We start from the raw sequence: 19,072 nt of genomic DNA, 5'->3' as shown, positions 1-19,072 counted from the left end.
TCTGAAAACAATATACTGCAGGATTCAGAAGAATTTTTCAGGGAAATGCTCAGCATCCTCAATTAAAAATAAAATAAAACCTCTATAAACAAGATTGCAAAAATCATAAGTAACAAACATGATAGAAAAGAAAACTTGCAATTAGAAAAGACTTAAACAGAGCTAACAACATGAAAATAAAAATATTGGAAACTCTAAGGAAGATAAGAACTGTCGCAGGAAATGGAAGCAATATTGTGAAGGCCAAACCTACACAGCCATCCAGGAAGCTGGAGGAAAGGGACGATAGATGAAAATGATGGGAAGATCACGGAGATGTAAGTCAGAGAAGAGGACCTATGTAAGACGCAGTGTTCACAAAGAAAAGCTCAAAGCAAAAGTAATAACCAGGACCTGCAATGGGCTGAATGTTTATTTCCCCCTCAAGTTTCATATGCTGAAACTAAACCCCCAATGTCATGATATTGGAGGTAAAGGGCCTTTGGGAAGTGACTAGTGATTAACTTTGGGAATGAGATTAGTGCCCTTATAAAACAGGACTGCAAGGAGATCCAACCAGTCCATCCTAAAGAAGATCAGTCCTGGATGTTCATTGGAAGGACTGATGCTGAAGCTGAAACTCCAATACTTTGGCCACCTGATGTGAGGAACTGACTCATTGGACAAGACCCTGATGCTGGGAAAGATTGAAGGCAGAGGAGAAGGGGACGACAGAGGATGAGATGGTTGGATGGCATCACCAACTTGATAGACATGAGTCTGAGTAAACTCCGGGAGCTGGTGATGGACAGGGAAGCCTGGCGTGCTGCAGTCCATGGGGTCGCAAAGAGTCGGACACGACTGAGCGACTGAACTAAACTGAAAAGAGGTCTGGGAACACTCTGGACCCTTTCGTTATGCAAGGTTTCAGCAATGCCATGGCTATCTATGAACAAGAAAGCATAGAATCAGAAAGACGTCTTTCTTCACCAGACACCAAATCTACCAGCACCTAGATCTTGGACTTCCCAGCTTCCAGAACTGTGAAAAATAAAGTTCTGTTATTTAGAAGCCACTCAGTCTACAGTATTTTGTTACAGCAGCCTGGACAGACTAACACAAAACCCTCATAGGACAAAATATTCTGAGCTGAAGGAAACAACCTCTGTACATTGAGAGGCTCCCTCTGTTCTAGAAAGTTTATCAATAAAAAGAAGCATACTCTTGAAAAAGTTTTAACTGCCCCCACCCTCGCAAAAAAAAAAAAGGCGGAAGAAAAAAAGATCTTACAAATACTCAGGAAGAAAATTTATGTTCCCTTAAAAAGAATGATGGTCAAGGATAATGGTCAATAAAGTAATGTCCTGAGAATATTTGCAGAATAAGGGTGTAACCTGTTTTTTGTGTGTGTGCTCAGTTGCTCAGTCTTGTCTGTCTCTTTGAGACCCCATGCATTGGAGCCCACCAGGTTCCTCTGTCCATGGAATTTTCCAGGCAAGAATACTGGGTTGGGTTGCCATTTCCTACTCCAAAGGATCTTCCCGACCCAGGAATCGAACTCCTGTCTCTTGCGGCTCCTGCATTGGCAGGCGAATTCTTTACCACTGAGCCACCTGGGAAGCCCTCTCTCAATTTTATAACTTGCCAGTTTATAGTTCATACATTAAAGCAGAAAAAGACATTGTCACTTCTTTTCTTTCTTTTTTTTATTGAAGTATGGGTGATTTACAACCTTGTTTAAGTTTCTGGTGTATAACAAAATGATTCAGACACTTTCCATATTCTTTTCCATTCCTTTTCATATTCTTTTCCATTACAGCTTATTACAGGATATTGAATATAGTTCCCTGTGCTATACAGTAGGAACTTATTGCTTATCTATTTTATATGTGTGTATCTATTAATCTCAAACTCTGAATTTATTCTTCCCATGCCTCTTTTCACCTCTGGTAACCATAAGTTTGTTTTCCAAAGACATTCTTATTTATTATACCCTTGCTTATTAAACATCACCTTATTAGTTTCCTATTACTTATGTAACAAATTACCACAACCTTGGTGGCTTAAAACACCAGGAATTTATTTTCTCAGAGTTCTGGAAGCCAAAAGTTTAAAATCAAGGTGGCGGCTAGGCTATGCACCCTCCGGAGGCTCAGAGGAAGAATCCATTCCTTGCCTCGCCCAGCATCTGATGGCTTCCAGGCATCCCTGGTTTTCCTTGGCTCATAGTTCCATCAGTCCAGTCTCCGCCTCTCTCTTCCTATTTTCTTCTATTCATGTCTGTCGAAACTCCCTCAGCCTCTCTCTAATAAGGACAAATGTGATTGCACTGAGTTCACCCAGATAATCCTAGAGAAATTCTTCAAGCTCTTCAACTTCATCACATCTTTTGTCATTCAAGGCAATATTTGATCTTTTGCCAAATAAGGTAAAATGATCAGACTCTAGGGATTAGAATATGGATATATCTTTGGGGCTGCCATTCAGCTCACTATACCACCTATGTTAACTTCTTGAAAAAAAATTACTTGTAAATATCTTCCAGCTGATTAAGAGAATAAAATCAAGAGCTCATGAATGAGGAAATTGTGGTATACAGTACTGGCAGATAAAACATGATTTTCTAAATAATTATTCAAAGTCTATCACCTTGTTCAACAAAATACAGAAAAATAATTCTCAAGACAGAATGTCTATGAAGAAAAGACAACAACTGTCTGTACATTAAGTCCATGTTATTTTGCACATTTAAAATTTTGAACCCTATCAATGTACTCTTATCCAAAAATTAGTTTAAAAGAGATGAATATTTTGGAAAAAGAACTTAAATCCTCACCTCATATTATAAACGCACATTTTAAGTTAATTGACTATTTAAACACAAAATGTGAAACTGTTAACACCCTTGAAAATTATTAGCGAACTTAATTTTATTATGCAAAAGGGCATTTAAACTATATAGTCATTTGAAGAATGAAGTTTTTATATAATTAGTTGCATTAAAAAAACTATTCTCTATTCTCTATGCGTTTAAAGCCAAATGGCAGACTGGAAAGCAAACAAAGCAGGGAAATATTTATAAAAGTGATGGCACGTAATACAATTATTCTTATTATAATTACATATCAAAGAAAGAGAAGACTTCCAGGGTTGTGGTGGAGAGAAGGGAGAATTGAGGAAGATGTAATAAATACCCTGGAGAGCAGGAGGGACATGTGAACAGATGGGAGGTGCAGGTCAGGGCAGTAGTTTGGGTGCTGAACTAAAGCATCTACAGAGATTCAACGCAAACCCGAGGCATGAACATTTCACTGATGCCAAGTGAAAGTATTTTATATAGAGATTTTCAGTAAAATGTATCCATAGAGTAGATGTTAGTAACACCAAAAATATATATATATTTCAAATCTAATGAAGATAGCCCCTGCATGCATGCATGATACATGCTAAGTTGCTTCAGTCGTCTCTCTTTGTGACCCCATAAATTGTAGCCCACCAGGCTCCTCTGTCCATGGGATTCTCCAGGCAAGAATACTGGAGTGGGTTGCCATTCCTTCTCCAGGGGATCTTTGCGACCGAGGGATCCAATCCACCTCTCTCACGTGTCACACTGGCAGGCAGGTTCCTTACCACTAGCGCCACCTGGCAAGTCAAGACAGCCCGGGCCCCATATAATTAGAATCGTAGGCTCTCTAGAGGAGAAGGGATTTCAAATAGCAATTGTTATCTCAATGCTGTTTCAATAGCTTTCTTATAGTTTTCTTTCTTACACAATTTTATCAAAGCCAAAATTGATAAACCACAATTTATGTCTTGATACCTCCAGAACCCTGAATATTATAAATTAATTTTGTATCTTTAAAATCTTATTAAATAGTTTTGATGGTTGAAAGGAATACAAAAGAGATACTTTTTAGTCTGGAGTTCATGATGGTCAAAAATGCATCAAGGATGATGGTAAACTTTTTCAACATTTGCTTCCTCTTTCTGGAATATACTATCATTATCATAAGAAATCTATTGACCATTAATAGGCTTTTTACTACGTGGGTTGTAATTTACCACAAGCTAGACTGAATTTGAATATGAGGGCTTCCCTCAAAGCTCAGTTGGTAAAGAATCTGGCTGCAATGAAGGCGACTTGGGTTCGATTAATGGGTCAGGAAGATCCCCTGGAGAAGGAAATGGCAACCAACTCCAGTATTCTTGCCTGAAGAATCCCATGGATAGAGGAGTCTGGCAGGCTACAGTCCATGGGGTTGCAAGAGTCAGACACAACTTAGTGACTAAAGAGAGAGAGACTGAATTTAATAAAAACATAGCAAAAAATATGTAGAAAACATATGATATGTTTACCTTTTTAATCAGGTGTTAGAAATTTCCTCAAGCCTCAGAGGATTACACTGAATATGCAAAATATGAAACACCTTTTCTAAGAATATAGCCATTGCTAATAAAATAGATGTTATGGGAATTACAGGGCTCACCATTTTGCAACTCAGGAAAATGAAGACTAAACCTTATAAACCTTATAGCTGGTGGCAAGAAATGTCTTTTAACAGAGAAGTGATGCAGAATTTATTTTAAATATTTGGTTATCAAAAATAACCACAGAAGCATAATTTAGTGGAATGTTTTTAGACATAAAAGCTGTTGAAAGCATGAAACACAAGATATATCTCAATGAAGATCAAGGAAAATGTTCTTGTTAGAAACCTGCTGACCTCATTAAGTGAGTTTAATATTTAAATATGATGGACTCTAGGGAGAATGAATAACAAACACCGTGTAACTGCTAAAAGTAACAGATGGTGAGAAAAAACCTCTTGCATAAACCTTTCCTCTGCTTGTGGCTGTATAGATTGTGAATGAAAGGCGAACTATATTTAACTGCAACACGAAGAAGGGATCTAATATATTGAACACCTGGAATCATCCTAATTCTGGGTCCAGGGTTACAGAAAAAAATTAGCATTTGGTAGTTCTATCCTCAGAGGTGCATTGACCTTGATGAGATAGGGCCTATCCAGTGTAGGAAGTTATTCCTTATTCAAAAGAGATGTTAGAATAACAGTGCATGTCACAAATGCAGGCGTCTTTACAACAGGCCATACAAATAAGGTGAAATGAGACTAGAAAGCACCTAAGAGATACAGGGGTGGGGCGGGGGCCGGGGTGTGAAAAATAATTTTGTATTCCTGAACTGTATACCTACTGTCCAGAACTAGGATATCAATCATATTTTCCTGATACAGACTGAAAAGGAAAATGGAAAACTCTCTATTAGCAGATGACATTATCCTGTATGTTGAAAATCCTAAGGAATCCACTAAACAACTATCAGAATTTATCAGTGTGTTCAGCAAGGTTATAGACTATATCAATAAGATCAATACACAAAAATCAGTTGTACTTCTACACAATAAACAGTCCAGAATCACTTTGCTGTGCACCTGAAATTAATACAATGTTGTAAACAAGTTATATTCAAGTATAAAATCAGAATGTTTTAAAAAACAGTCCAAAAATAAAATTAAGAAAACAATATTATTCACAATAGCATCAAAAAGAATAAAATGGGAATCAAAGTTATCAAATGAAGTATAAAGCATATACTCTGAAACTATAAAGCACTGTAAAATATTAAAGATCTAAATAAATGGGAAAACATCCATGTTCATGGATCTAAAGATTTAATGTTGTTAAGATGGCAACAAAGAAATAAAAAAGATAACAATAATCCTTCAAAAAACTAATCTACAATCCTTATCAAGAATCCCAGCAGACTTCTTTGTAGAAATGGACAGATTTCAAAATTCACATGTATTGTAAGTGACTTGAAATAGACAAAACAATCCTGGGGGTGGAAAAAAAAAAGTAAGAGGAATCACACTTCTCCATTTCAAAACTTACTACATGAGTAATCAAAACAGTGTGGTCCTGGCATAAGGACAGACAGAAAGACAGATGGGATGGAACTGTGTCCAGAAATAAACCCATACATCTATGGTCAACTGGTCTTTTGACAGTGGTGTTGGGGCCATCCAATGATGAAAGAATAATTTCCTCAACAAATTGCACTGCAACAAATGAAAAAACTACATGCAAAAGAATGACGTGAAACTCCTCCTCGCACCATATACAAAAATCAACTCAAAATTGATAAAAGGCTTAAAAGTAAGAAATAAAACTACAGTTCTTAGGGAAAAAAAAAAACATGGGAGTAAATCTTTAATGGCTTTGGGTTTCAAGTGACTTTTGGTTATGATACCAAAAGCATGAGTAACACAGGAGAAAAATAGATAAATTGGACTTGAAAACATAAAACGTTTATGCTTCAAAGAACATCACACACACACACACACACACACACACACACACACACACAAAGTGAAAAGATAATCCACAGAGCGGGAGAAATCTGCTTTGCAAATCATATATCTGGTAGACTTATATCTAGAATATATAAAGGACTCTTCCAACTTAATATTTAAAAAGGAATCCAGTTAAAAATAAAGAGTCTGAATAGACCATTCTGTGTCCCTCTGCCCCTCACTCCCATTGAGAAGCAGTTTTTTACTCTATCAAGACAAGCTACACTTTCAAAATCTTTAATTCCTCTATAATCTGAGTCACATTCCAGCTCTTCCCTATTCCACACTGCTCAGTCTTTGAAAATGTCTTAGTCGTTTACAGCTAAAGAAATGCAAAACATCATGCAGCATCTGTCAATGTCTAAAACCCTTTAGGTATTTTGTTTTTCACAAGACCTCTGAAGATGCCTTCTCTGGTCTTTACCAACTTTGCAAGGAGTAAGACTATTTAAGCTTCACTTTCTCCTCCCCATAGGGACGGTATCTTCCTCATCTGACCCCATTTTAAATACTATATTGTTCTGTGTTTTATACAACATAGAACTATATACTATACTGTATTATCCTTTAATTATTTATCTACTGGTTCTCCCTGGTGGCTCAGACAGTAAAGAATCCTCCCACAATGCAGGAGACCCAGGTTTGATCCCTGACTCAGGAAGATCCCCTGGAGAAGGGAATGGCAATCCACTCCAGTATTCTTGCCTGGAGAATTCCACAGACAGAGGAGCCTAGCAGGCTACAGTCCATGGCATCACAAAGAGTTGGAAACAACAGAGCAAGTAACACTTTCACTTTGTCATGTTTTTAAACCTCAAAAGGATTGACTCTCTTTTTTTTAAGGTAGGAGTTATTCATTTTACTGCTTTTTTATACCTGTGATAGATGCATAAAAAGTTCAATCAAGTTTTTTGAACTGATTAATATCTTGCTTTATTGGCTTTGATGTTGCATAATGAAATGTCACAGAATTGTTATGACTGCCTAAAGGAGTAGTGTAGAATAGTTTGGGATATCCTCAAATTAGAAGATCACCATAAATGAAATCTATCTTAGAGCAGCCTAAAAGTAAGTCTTATTTGAAATCTGACTTTCAGATTTCACAAATAACTAGCACTTTTATTTTTGCCAGAACGCATATTTGGATGGAGTGGCCGATACTGGATTCAAAGCTGGCTTCCTACTTCTTGTGCCTAACAGCTCTCTGGGTCACTTTTGGAAGCCACACGTTATTTTGGCATTTCTTTGGATGTCTTTGGATTTCTTATACAAGTAGCACATTGTTTCCAGCGCCTGGGCCATCTGAAAAAAGTAAAAATTCTACCTCTGTGTTGCAGGCAGTTAATGACTGGATGAGCCCCAGTCAAGCAAGAAGGCAGTTCAGTCATTCCCCTTGCCAAACCTAGAGCAAAGATGGCTAGGAATTGGCTTGGAGGGTCCTATAAAAAACAGACTGACTTGAACTTCACTTAAATAGAAACCAAACTCCAGCATAAGGTTTGAAATCGTCTAAACCCCCATCTTACTTTATTAGTTCTGCTCGTCTTTGTGTTGTTATTGTTGTTTTTAATACCGCTGAACCTTTCCTGGGTTTTAGTCGGAACTGGAAGTGCCAAAAAAACACCACCTCCAAATACTGCCATTGTATTTCTGTCCTAACCAGAAGTGGGAGGCGCTGGAAATATCAAGACACCACAATTAAAATCCATCCAATTACAATTCATGCAACAAAGAATACAAATAACAAAACAGTAGCCAATGTGGCTTTGAAAGGATTAAGTTTGAGGCCCACTGGCATTCTTTTAAAAACTGCAAATATATATAAATCAGGAAATAGAAAAGAAGAAATGAAACTGCTTATCTGAGAATGATTGGAAGGCAAAGTTGTAAGCATATGTAAGTGAAATCCACTCCACGCCCCAGTATCCATTTTAACTATTAATATCAATGCTTTTTCTGTTAAAAGACTTCAGTGAGGGCTAAATACAAATGGATGGTTAGATTTTACATTAATTCATTGTTTCTATACAATGTGTTGAAGATACAGTATAAGAATAATTTTTAAAGTGGAAGAGAATAGAAATAGAGACATGGGTCATCTACCACCAGAATGATCAACTTCTGAGTGGTTGAGACTGAATGCTGAAAATTTGTAACTAGGAGCAGATTTTCAAAATAAACAATAAACTGGTGTGTATTGAGCAGCCACTGCATTATCAGCATTGTGCACACTGAGAACCAAGGGACTGAAAATGTTGGTTTCAGTAGCAGAAGCAGGAAGGAACAGTTTTAGGAGGAACATGGTCGCTTTTATTTGAGACATGTTGTGTGTTGGGATGAATTGGCACTTGAATATTCAGAGCCTAGGGGAAAGCTGGGAACTAGAGACAGTAGTGTACATTGAATCTCTAAGGGTGAATAGAATCGACAAAGAAAAGATGATGATGATGACCTAAATGGGAAGGAAATCCAAGGAAGAGGCAATATATGTATACATTGATATAGTGATAAAGTGTGACTGGTTCACTTGCTGTACAGCAGAAACCAACACATAAAGCAACTATATTCCAAATAAACAAATAAATGAGGAGATGACAGATTACACATGACCCTTGTAGGTGGACAGGATGAAAGAGAGAAATCAGAGAGTCTAGGGCCAGCTTCATGGCTGTGACTTGAGGTCTCTCAAGGGCTCCAAGTCTAGTGAAAGGCTGTACTACTATAGTCTCAAAATTCTTCATAATCTGATCTCTGAACTTGTTTTGTAAGGAAAGTTGGATGGGTTCATGGAGCATGTGAGTAAGCAGAGGGAATACACACCCTGTACACGTTCACCCCTCCTCGCCTTCCCGTCGCATGTCGTGCTGTCCCCAGACACAGAATTCCAGTACCCAAGATGTGCAGAAGGGAGTTCGGCAAGACTCAAAGTGAGTACCAGGTGATCTTCAACTGAGGAGGAGGGCCATGGAGGAAGGCTGAAAGCCCCAAGAGGCCATGATTTCTGTTCAAACCAGAATTTGCTGGCTTGAAAGAAATCCACGCCTTTCTGAGAAACATGAATTACCATGAAACCTTCTATCTTTTCTTACTTGTGCTATGTCCCTGCATTAGCCAATTGCTGGCACTGAAAACAACACAGAAGGAAAGGGATCAATCAGGTTCCTTGATTGATCAAGAAACCACAGTTCTTTGGCCTTTCAGTCCTTCCTTACCCATGGTACAGTGTCAATAGAATGCATGCATATCAACAAGTGGACTTTAAAAAAACAGCAGTTTGTTTTGCCCAATGATTCCACTCTTCTGGAAAAAAATGAATATGCATGTATCAGCTAAAAAATTCTAACTGTGCAATTTCAATGATTCTACATATAAATGAAATGCTCTTAAATTTACATTTAAAATTGGTATAGAAAATAAAGACGAATGGTAAAATTCACAGTAAAAATTTTTATTTTTAATTTTTTTTATTTAGAATGACATTAAATAGCAAATTAAAAGACACCATCACAAATGAAGAGAGAAACTTCATGAGACAGGAAAAGGCTTTTTTAGTATTTTTCACAGTACTTTTCCTCTTTTCTGGACAAGGGAACTCATATTTCCATTTTGCACTCAGCCCCACAGATTTTGGAGCTGACTCTTGAGACGGTCATTAGGTTGAAGAGAAATCATTATCATCAGTCACGGAAGGAAAAGGAAATGTGTTTGAGAAAGAGAGTGAGCTTTGGGTCATTTACTCAAATACAGCCCTGCAACAGCTCTCTTGCTGGCGGTGGGTAGGACAAGACTTGTGATGCCTGCCCTCCTGCCAGCAGAGGGCCAGAGATCAAGGAAAATGGTTCACCTCTGAAGTCCACCTCCCTTCCCTTCTGTCTCTGGGCTGGGGATGGAGAACAGACATGGGGCACCAGGCTAATCTGGTAATCTCTCAGAGAGCAACATGGGGAGAGTAGTTGGATTGGAAGCCAGTTTCAAAACACTAAGGAGTCAGCAAAGAGAAAATGAGTGCAGCAAGGATAAACTACACCCTCAAGAAGTATACTGGAAATCTAGATCGATGGATAGGTAGAAGACTGAAATGGATGGCTGGATGAATGGATGGCTGGATGGACAGGTAGATGGGGAAAAGCTGGATGGATGAACAGATGGATGGATAAATTGACTTAAATAATTTCCATTCTAATCTATAGATTTAGAACTAATATATTATGAAATGGGAAATGGGAGAGTATTGTAATAAGATATTTGAAAGCCAAGAACATCACTGAAAATGAAGGAGGAAACAGACAGAACAGGCTCCATCTTGAAAGCAGGACTCCATCTTGGGCTGCACTGTGGACTTTGAGCTATATGCCCAGTATCTATGGAAACAACATACCAACTGGAAAACCAGACCCCCGGATGGAAAGCCCCAGGGCTTGTACCTAGACTCTCTGTCGCCTGAAGAATACCCTAATAATCTGTGTAATCAAATAGGATCATAAATTCTATTATGCTTATTGGGGTATGACCACAGGCCTATTGATAATTGTCCACTGTTAACTACCGAGGCTTAAGGCATATGAATCACGGGTTAACTTTGATTGTATCTTTCTTTTCCTTTGTCCAGACTAGTTTCAGAGAATTTGGGGAGGTGGCTTTGGGCACGTACACTTTGGGTATATATGGTTTTCACAAAAACTGGTGTGGGTCCTTGGCTAAGAGGAGACTCTGCCTTGGGCCCACTGATGTAATAAACTGCCCTCCACTATCTGCATTGTCCTTCTGAGTAAGTTTGTTTCCCAGAACATGTGGCTACAACAAAAATATCGTGTAAAAAAAATTCTACATGGAACAAAATATCACTTTTAGGTGAATAGGACATTGGTTTATAAATGAAAATTGGACTTTCATACATAGGTAGCTTGGTCAATTCCTTTCTGTTTGCTAGATGTTCCTTTCACCATGAAAGGGAAATGCTGCTGTCTATGCCTATGGACAGACACCAGGGCTGTTCTAAACAGCAGACCATATTTGGTACTTTTAGCCCACTGGTGGAGAAGGAAATGGCAACCCACTCCAGTATTCTTGCCTGGAGAATCTCAGGGACAGAGGGGCCTGGTGGGCTGCCGTCTACGGGGTTGCACAGAGTCAGACACAACTGAAGCAACTTAGCAGCAGCAGCAGCAGTCCAATGGTAGGTATTGGCTACAATAAACTCAACATCCATAGTCTTCCTCAGGAGCAAATTTTATCCCACAATAGGAAACGGCCTGATTTTTGCCTAGAGATGGGAATTCAATCTGTGCCTTTGAAAGATGCTTCCTTCAACATAAAGCCAAGCAGCCCACAGGGGACTTGGCCCTACAACTTCTACCTCATTAACAGCTAATGAGTAGACCTCAAGGCCAAACAACAGGGAAATTCCTGCTTTGGTTATTCCAGGTTCAAGTTTATGGCATTGGCCTCCAGACCGAAATCGGCTTGCAGAAAACTGAAACACACTCTGTACTAATAAAAACACAAACTGCACATACCACAAGGCATCTTTGAATGATTACACCTGAAGGACAAACACAAGTTGCAGCGAGATCATTTGCTTTTCAAATATTTCCAAGGGGGTCGTATTATAGCTTCCCATTCAGAACAAATTCCTGGCCCTAACTTTGCTTTCAACAAGTTCACTGATTATACAGGGAAAGCCACTGTAGGAACCAATCTATCTTTCTCTGTATTGCCAACTCTTGGTCCTGTTATCACATCTGTTTTCACAGCGTGAACAAGTTTGGGTTTTAATCTCAGTTAAAGGCACCGAGTTTGAGGCTCCTGACAAATGATGGGCTTTACCTATTGTGGTGTCAGTGGCTGTAACAAAGAGGCTTGAGGGGGGAAAAGGGGGAAGGAAAAGAGGTTCTACTTACTTTTGAAACACAGAGATTCTACTTCTTGTAGAATAATACTCATCTGAAGATTAGTTTGAACTATCAGAGAGAAGAAATGTCCTGCTTCCACCACTTCATGCCTCAGGACCTCCCCACCCCACATCAAGATACACAGGATCTGGAGCTCCTTTGTCCCCCTATCCATCAAATACCCATTTCAGACCCAACAGTAATGCCCAGTTCAATTATCTGTGCATCTTTGCAAGCCAGCAGTCTATTCAGATCCCTGGTTAGTTGAGGTGTGTCTTGGGGATACTAGCCAGCTGTTCTTTCTTTCCTCAGTTGGACCTGTTAGGTTCAGGTTCGGGTCATTGCATGTTTGAGTTCACAGCAAAAAAAAAGAATATGCCAGTGATAAACACTTTCTAAATCCAAGTGCACATGACTCATACACATTCAGATTTTAAAAGGTGCATAACATCACTGTTGTACAGCTTTTAGTCATTCCAAACATCATAAGGAAGGTTGGGTGTATTCATGAATTCCTTGCAACTCTCACCTGACTACCTCCGATGTGTGTCAATGGTAGAACTAACAGCCATGCTGGCGTTCCCGAAAGTAGCTCCAGTGCTCTCTGTGAAGTCATATCTATCAAGCACAGGGTGCCCCAAATGTCAGCCACCTACAAAATTTTTGCCATATTAACATACTCTTTGTACTCTTCATCTCAGTATTTTTATGTAGACCTCGAAGGAAAGCTACACAGCTCAAAACAGCCTGGAGTTAAAACTCCCCTCCAGGTCCTCCCCACCATTCTATATAGAATAAAGAACTTTCTCCCCTGAAGAAAGAAATGGACATTAAGATTGATAACATTCAAGCTCTCAGCCGATCCCAGTTTCCGGCTGGTCTCAGGAATTCCTTACCTCAGTTGTTGAAAGCTTCTAATCAAAAATAATCATGAGGAAAAATAGACCCCCTCAAAATGATGCATCTCTGCATATATATGTTTTCTTTATATACCTACTCTCTTCTTGACTTAGCGCAGCAGCCCACTAATATGACTGCTGCCCCCTCTCACCTCATTGAAGGTGATCTGTTCCTGTATAGTGCCGGTCTCCTTCCTTTTCCGAACCTTGACTTCTCTAACTCCCTTACCTTACAGACCTCCTCAGAGTTTTAGAAAGTCGTTTATTTATTTTAGAAGGAAACAATTTTTACTTAATTAAATTTTATCCGATTTTTTCTTTATTTTCAGATGGAACTTTTAAAAAATTTCATTGAAGTATAGGTTGTTTACAATGTTGTATTAGTTTTAGGTGTACATCAAAGTGGTTATACACACACACACACACACACACACACACACACAGTCTTCTTAAAAGAAAACTTTAATAAGAGAATGTTGTACTCCTTCTGCTACTCTGGATTATATGTTCTGGAAGGCATGGACTTGATCCTACATTTCTTTTGCAATCTCCTTGGCCACAGCCCTATGCTAGGCTTGCAATAATACAGTTTGTACAACAATGCTTAGAGAATGAGGTCAGCTTTTCTAACTTCAAGGAGATTAGTTCACAAGGAATACTCTACACCCAAAGCATAGAAAATTCAAAATATTAATTTTCATGTGTGATGGAAAGAAAATGAGAAAAAAATTGCATCCAAGACTCTGAAGACTTCAGAATTTCACATTCTGCATGATCTTTTATTTGAAGAGACAAGAAAATAAATGTTTCCCAAAGATAGGCTCTTGAAAACATAATTTCTGGTAATCAAAACCATATTAGCCCTTGACATGGTATAGTAGTCTCAGCCTTTTGAGAAAGGCTCATGTCAATATGCTCAATCATGTCTCACCAGTGAAAAGCCAGAGAAGTGGGAAAGGCAGAATAGAGGCTGAAATAAAAGTAACCTTTTGAAACAACGTTTGCCTTCATGTTTGTGCTCAGATTTGAAGAGCAGTCATTATTTTCTTTGCTAAAAATTTTCCAAGTGTCATCAAACTGAAAACTTGGGGCATCTTGTCTGGTTTTGGGTAGAGAGTAATTACCATCTGCACCCTACAAATGTGGGTAAGCTTGCACTGAAATAAACCATCCAAATCCATGACGAACATCAAAATTGTAGACACAAGGAGCAAAGCGGAAAATTGTAGTATGACAAAATAGCTACAGTTAATTATGTAAAATTACATAGAATTGTACTCTTCTTTAGAGGTGCTTTATTTAAACTTACATCTAAAGGCACGTCTTTGGTTAATGCAACTTTCGTTTCAAGTGAGAAAGTTAACAACATTTATTATGTTTAAAATTAAAGCAGACTGCAGTTTTGGAAAGTTTCAGGCTTTTTTTTTTTTTTTTTTTTTGAGAAAAGTGTCATTTAACACTGTGAGGCCAACTTGATCTCCTTATTTTCACATCAAGTTTTGCCCGTGATCCTATCTACCTACTCTCTCCCACTGTACGTTCATGCTAAGTCACTTCAGTTGTGTCCAACTCTTTGCGACCCCATTGACTGCAGCCTGCCAGATTCCTCTGTCCATGGGATTCTCCAGGCAAGAATACTGAAATGGGTTGCCATGCCCTCCTTCAGGGGATCTTCCCCACTCGGGGATGGAACCCTGGAATCTTGTCCGACTCTTTGCGACCCCATGAATCGCAGCATGCCAGGCCTCCCTGTCCACCACCATCTCCCGGAGTTCACTGAGACTCACGTCCATCGAGTCAGTGATGCCATCCAGCCATCTCATCCTCTGTCGTCCCCTTCTCCTCCTGCCCCCAATCCCTCCCAGCATCAGTGTCTTTTCCAATGAGTCAATTCTTCGCATGAGGTGGCCAAAGTACTGGACTTTCAGCTTCAGCTGGTGATGGGCAGGGAGGCCTAGCGTGCTGCGATTCATGGGGTCGCAAAGAGTCGGACACGACTGAGCAACTGAACTGAACTGATGACAGTCTTCCATTGTCCTTATCCCCAGAGAATTTACAATAGCAACCCTGTGCTATTCCAGCCCCAGGATAGGGACTGTGGGAGGCTTACTGGCTGGTTGAAGGACTGAAAAATCAATGATATCAACTGTTGATTACACAGGGAACTCACTGAGCACTATCACGCCTATCACTTACCCTGACCTCTCATGACTCCTTTTGGAGGAAAGCACTGATGTACCTTCTGTAAAAGCACTCCAATCCTGGCTATAGGAAACTGAGGAATGGGGGGCTCAAGATTTCAGTTTGAATCAAAATGAAATCAGGTTCCCCTGATCTGAAGCACTGAAGGTAAGAGAGGAAATAAGAGAGCATGAAAGGAAGAATTAAGCTGACCACCACAAAGAAGAAATAGAGTGTCAGTTTCCTAGTGCTGCTTCAGAGCCCAGGCAGGCTTCCTGTTTCAGTCATGCCTATCCTTGCCATTAATCATCATTTTTCAGAGACATCCTAGCACACAGAGTAAAATCTAAGTGATGATACAGTAAATAAATAACCAAAGGCTTTGGTTTGACTATGCCAAAGCCTTTGACTGTGTGGATCACAATAAACTGTGGAAAATTCTGAAAGAGATGGGCATACCAGACTATCTGACCTGCCTCTTGAGAAATCTGTATGCAGGTCAGGAAGCAACAGTTAGAACTGGACATGGAATAACAGACTGGTTCCAAATAGGAAAAGGAGTACATCAAAGCTATATATTGTCACCCTGCTTACTTAACTTCTATGCAGAGTACATCATGAGAAACGCTGGGCTGGAAGAAGCACAAGCTGGAATCAAGATTGCCGGGAGAAACATCAATAACCTCAGATTTGCAGATGACACCAGCCTTATGGCAGAAAGTGAAGAAGACCTAAAGAACCTCTTGATGAAAGTGAAAGAGGAGAGTGAAAAACTTGGCTTAAAGCTCAACATTCAGAAAACTAAGATCATGGCATCTGGTCCCATCACTTCATGGCAAATAGATGGGGAAACAGTGAAAACAGTGGCTGACTTTATTTTTCTGGGCTCCAAAATCAATGCAGATGGTGACTGCAGCCATGAAATTAAAAGACGCTTACTCCTTGGAAGAAAAGTTATGACCAACCTAGAGAGCATATTCAAAAGCAGAGACATTAATTTGCCAACAAAGGTCCATCTAGTCAAAGCTATGGTTTTTCCACTGGTCATGTATGGATGTGAGAGTTGGACCGTGAAGAAAGCTGAGTGCCAAAGAATTGATGCTTTTGAACTGTGGTGTTGGAGAAGACTCTTGAGAGTCCCTTGGATTGCAAGGAGATCCAACCAGTCTATCCTAAAGGAGATCAGTCCTGGGTGTTCATTGGAAGGACTGATATTGAAGCTGAAACTCCAACACTTTGGCCACCTGATGCGAAGAGCTGACTCATTGGAAAAGACCCTGATGCTGGAAAAGATTGAGGGCAGGAGAAGAAGGGGATGACAGAGGATGAGATGGTTGGATGGCATCACCGACTCAATGGACATGGGTTTGAGTAAACTCCGGGAGTTGGTGATGGACAGGGAGGCCTGGCATGCTGCAGTTCATGGAGTTGCAAAGAGTCGGACATGACTGAGCGACTGGACTGAACTGAAATAAATAAACACTTTTTTTATATGTCACCACACAAAGATATTACATAGCTAATGACTATATTCTTCACATTGTACATTGTCTTAATTATGCAATATTCAGGACCACTGTTTCTTTACAAAAGGTGACCTTTCCTCCTTGGACCAGCTCTCCAGCTCGCCAACATGCCAGGTGCCTGACTCTCTCAGAATCTACCTCCTATTCTAGTCCCTTTTCCAATCTATAGTGTATGCACCTCACACCACTCAGAAAGGCCATCATCAAAAAGTCCACAATAATAAATTATGGAGAGGGTTGGATAAAACAGAACCCCCCTATATTGTCAGTGAAAATGTAAATTGGTGTGGCCACTATGGAGAACAATATGGAGTCTCTTTTAAAAACTAAAAATAAAGTTGTCATATCATGCAGCAATCTCACTTTTGGGTATGCTGCTGCTGCTGCTAAGTCACTTCAGTCGTGTCCAACTCTGTGCAACCCCATAGATGGCAGCCCACCAGGCTCCCCCATCCCTGGGATTCTCCAGGCAAGAACACTGGAGTGGGTTGCCATTTCCTTCTCCAATGTATGAAAGTGAAAAGTGAAAGTGAAGTCGCTCAGTCACATCTGACTCTTAGCGACCCCATGGACTGCAACCTACCAGCCTCCTCCATCCATGGGATTTTCCAGGCAAGAGTACTGGAGTGGGGTCCCATTGCCTTCTCCGACTTTTGGGTATACACACAGAGAAAACTAATTTAAAAAGAAACATGCACACAATGTTCACAGCAGCACTATTTACCATAATCAAGACATGAAAGCAACCTCAATGTCCATTGACAGATGAATGGATAAAGATGATGTGGTTTATTTTTATACACAATAGACTATTACTCAGTCATAAAAAGAATGAAATGTCATTTACAGCAACATAGATGGACCTAGAGATTATCATAGTAAGTGAAGTAAGTCAAAGACAAATATCACTTATATGTAAGATCTTTAAAAATGACATAAATGAAATTATTTAAAAAATAGAAGTTGACTCACAGACACAGAAAACAAACTTATAGTTAACCAAAGGGGATGGTAGGGGAGGGTTCAATTGGAAGTTTGGGATCAATTTGTACATTTATATAAAAGAGATAAACAACAAGGACTGTAAAGCACAGGGAACTCTACTCAATAGCTTTTAATAATCTCTAATGGAAAAGAATCTGAAAAAGAATATGCATATATATTAAAAAATGGAATCACTTTGCTGTACACCTGAAAACCAATGCAACATTGTAAAATTAATTTCAATTTTAGAATGGTTCAAATTTTCTAAAAATATCTACAACATGTGACCTCTGTGCGCCAAGATGGCATTTAGAGAGTCACAGAGTCGGAAACTTGCTAATCCCTCTGTCCGTGTGAGACTCCCAAAGCTTGGTGTAACAGAGGCTCCATTTTCCCAAAATTTAGTTGCCAATTCCTTATTAGCTGCTAGAGGCTGAATGACCCTTTCAGAAATCTAGCTGAAGCAGAGAACGAGCACGGTTTCTTGTGCGGTGTGTGCTCCTATTTGACCACAGTATAAGCAGCACCGGGGGCTTCCCTGGTGGCTCAGCTGGTAAAGAATCTGCCTGCAACACGGGAGACGTGGGTTCGATCCCTGGGTTGGGAAGATCCCCTGGAGAAGGGAAAGGCTACCCACTCCAGTATTCTGGCCTGGAGAATTCCTTGGACTGTATAGTCCATGGGGTCGCAAAGAGTCGGACATGACTGAGCGACTTTCACTCACTAAGCAGCACCAGATAGGGCTTGAAAGAACCCCCACCCCCATCCCCACCCCTCAGGCTCCCCTCTAAAGGAAAACTTGTCATTCACCTTTCACCTAACCCTTATTCACCAAGTTCTGGATAAAATACTTACGAAGAAACAGGAACAAGGACAACAATAACAATCATCTCCCTCAGAGCGAGAGGGACTAGTCAAGCACACGCTCCTGGAGACGCCATCTTGCCCCGGCCTCCGTATGCCGGGCACGGCACACCCGGCCCCACTGCGGACCAGACCTGACCCCAGTTGGCCCAATTATTTCTACTCCTGGGAACCTGGAATTAAAATGAGCAAATATCAAGTGCAATAATTATGTGAAACCAAGCTAGAAAGCCAGGTAGAGGCTGCCATTTTAAGGTAGCCAAGCATAAGGTGCTGAGTGAATTGAGGAAGTCAACAAAGAGAAAAAAAAAATGAAGCTGGCAAGTGGCAGAGAGGAAATACCCAAAGTCTCTAGGGAAAGATAGAGAGAAAGG

The 19,072-nt window shown here is 39.8% G+C and overlaps 1 long non-coding RNA gene across 1 annotated transcript; it reads right to left on the bottom strand.

Annotated features, from left to right (window-relative positions):
- Positions 1–3,498: 3,498 nt before the first annotated feature.
- LOC129619661 (uncharacterized) lies at positions 3,499–18,820 on the bottom strand. Its single transcript, XR_008698023.1, has 3 exons — positions 18,690–18,820; positions 12,774–12,896; positions 3,499–3,621 (listed from the first exon to the last, which is right to left on the bottom strand). It is a non-coding gene; the product is annotated as an uncharacterized LOC129619661 (long non-coding RNA).
- Positions 18,821–19,072: the final 252 nt, after the last annotated feature.

Source organism: Bubalus kerabau, chromosome 9, assembly GCF_029407905.1.
Source record: "Bubalus kerabau isolate K-KA32 ecotype Philippines breed swamp buffalo chromosome 9, PCC_UOA_SB_1v2, whole genome shotgun sequence".
In the NCBI taxonomy this organism is placed as follows: domain Eukaryota; kingdom Metazoa; phylum Chordata; class Mammalia; order Artiodactyla; family Bovidae; genus Bubalus; species Bubalus kerabau.
Note: the sequence above shows the minus strand (reverse complement) of the source record. Positions and strands in the feature narration are given on the sequence as shown.